We start from the raw sequence: 2,826 nt of genomic DNA, 5'->3' as shown, positions 1-2,826 counted from the left end.
AGTTCTCTGAAACAATTAGTAAGATCGATAAACCTCTGGCCAGACTTATCCAAAAGAAAAGAGAAAGAACCCAAATTAATAAAATCATGAACGAAAGGGGAGACATCACGACGAAAACCAGCAGCTATATGCCAACAAACTAGGCAGTCTGGAAGAAATGGTAATTTATAAGGTTCCAGGAATGCATCCAAGACCAACAGGAATATCCATAATAAAATAAAATTTTTTTTAACAGACCCATAACCAGCAAGGAAATTGAAGCAGTAATTAAAAAACCCTCCCCAAAAAAAGGAGTCCAGGGCCAGATGGCTTCCCAGGGGAATTCTACCAGACATTTGAAGAAATACTAATTGTTTCAAAACTTCCAAACTCGTCCTATGAGGCATTACCTTGACCCCGAACCCACACAAAGACCCCATCAAAAAGAATTACAGACCCATATCCCTGCTGAACATGGAGGCCAAGATACTCAAGATCCTAGCCTTAGGATCCAACAGTACATTAAAAGGATAATTCACCACGACCAGGTGGGCTTTATTCCTAGGGTGCAAGGATGGTTCAACATTTGCAAACTCAATGTGATAGAGCACGTTAATAAAAGACAAGAACCATATGATCCTCTCAATTATGCAGAAAAAGCATTTGATAAAATACAGCATCCCTTCCTGATTAAAACTCTTCAAAGTATGGGGATAGAGGAACATACCTCAAAATCTTAAAAGCCATCTGTGAAAAGCCCACAGCAAGTATCATTCTCAATGGGGAAAAACAGCTTTTCCCTTAACGTCAGGAACATGACAAGGATGCCCACTCTTACCACTGTGGTTCAACATAGTACTAGAAGTCCTAGCAACAGCAATCAGAAAGAAAGAAAAGGCATTCAAATTGGCAAAGAAGTCAAACTCTCTCTTCGCAGATGACATGACACTTTGTGTGGAAAATCCAAAAGACTCCACCCCAAAATGGCTAGAACTCATACAGCAATTCAGCAACGTGGCAGGATACAAAATCAATGCACAGAAATCAGTAGCATTTCTATACACAACGTGACTGAAGAGAACTTAAGGAATTGATTCCATTTACAATTGCACCAAAAACCATAAGATACCTAGGAATAAACCTAACCAAAGAGATAAAAGATCTGTACTCCAAAAACTACAGAACACTTATGAAAAAAATGGAGGAAGACACAAAGATGGAAAAACATTCCATGCTGGAATGTTTTTGGAAGAATAAACATCATTAAAATGTTTGCTGCTCAGAGCAATCTACACATTCAATGCAATCCCTATCAAAATACCACTGACATTTTTCAGAGGTGGAACAAACAATCCTAAAATGTGTATGGAACCAGAAAGGGCCCCAAATCGCCAGGGGAATATTAAAGAAAAACAAGGCTGGGGCATCAAAATCCCCTACTTCAAGCTATATTACAGAGCTGTGATCATCAAGACAGCATGGTACTGGTACAAAAACTGACACCTAGATCAATGGAACTGTATAGAGACTCCAGAAATGGACCCTCAACTCTATGGTCAAACTAATCTTTGACAAAGCAGGAAAGAATATCCAATGGAAAAAAAAGACAGTGTCTTCAATAAATGGTGCTAGGGTAATTGGACAGCTGCATGCAGAAGAATGAAATTGGGCCATTCTCTATCACCATACACAAAGATAAACTCAAAATGGATGAAAGACCTCAGCGGGAGACAGGAATCCATCAAAATCCTAGAGGAGAACATAGTAACCTCTTGGACATTGGCCACAGCAACTTCAAGACACGTCTCCAAAGGCAAGGGAAACAAAAGCAAAAATGAACTTTTGGGACTTCATCAAGATAAAAAACTTCTGCACAGCAAAGGAAACAGTCAATTAAGAGGCAACCCATAGAATAGGAGAAGATATCTGCAAAGGACATTTCAGATAAAGGGCTGGTATCCAAGATCTATAAAGAGCTTCTCAAATTCAACACTGAGGAAAAGTCAAAAAATGGGCAGAAAACATGAAGAGACACTTCTCCAAACACCACCTACAAATGGCTAACAGACACATGAAAAAATGCTCCACATCACTTGGCATCAGGGAAATACAGATCAAAACCACAATGAGATACCACCTCACTTTGGTCAGAATGGCTAAAATTAACACTCAGGAAATGACAGATGTTGGCGAGGATGTGGAGAAAGGGGAACCCTCTTACACTGTTCGTGGGAATGCAAGCTGGTGGAACCACTCTGGATAAGAGTATGGAGGTTCCTCAGGAAGTTAAAAATAGAGCTATGCTACAACAATTGCACTCCTGGGTATTTACCCCAAAGATACAGATGTAGTGAAACAAGGGGGCACCTGCATCCCAATGTTCATAGCAGCGATGTCTGCAATAGCCAAACTGTGGTAGGAGCCTAGATCTCCTTCAACAGATGAATGGATAAAGAAGATGTGGTCCATATATACAGTAGAATATTCCTCAGCCATCAGAAAAGATGAAGACCCACCATTTACATCAACATGGATAGAACTGGAGGGGATTATGCTAAGTGAAATAAGTCAAGCAGAGAAAGACAATTATCATATGGTTTCACTCATTTGTGGAATATAAGGAAGAGTGCATAGGACAATAGGGGAAGGGAGGGAAAACCAAATGGGAAGAAATCAGAGAGACAAACCATATGAGAGACTTGACTCCAGGGAAACAAAGTGAGGGTCGAGGAAGGGAGATGAGTGGGGGGATGGGATGACTGGGTGATGGGCATTAAGGGCATGTGATTCGATGAGCACTGGGTGTTATAATGTTCAATGATATATCAGTTCAATATATCAAAAAAC

This window comes from Callorhinus ursinus, unplaced genomic scaffold, assembly GCF_003265705.2.
Source record: "Callorhinus ursinus isolate GAN/ISIS: 27379988/994484 unplaced genomic scaffold, GSC_fseal_2.0 scaffold500, whole genome shotgun sequence".
NCBI lineage: Eukaryota > Metazoa > Chordata > Mammalia > Carnivora > Otariidae > Callorhinus > Callorhinus ursinus.
Note: the sequence above shows the minus strand (reverse complement) of the source record.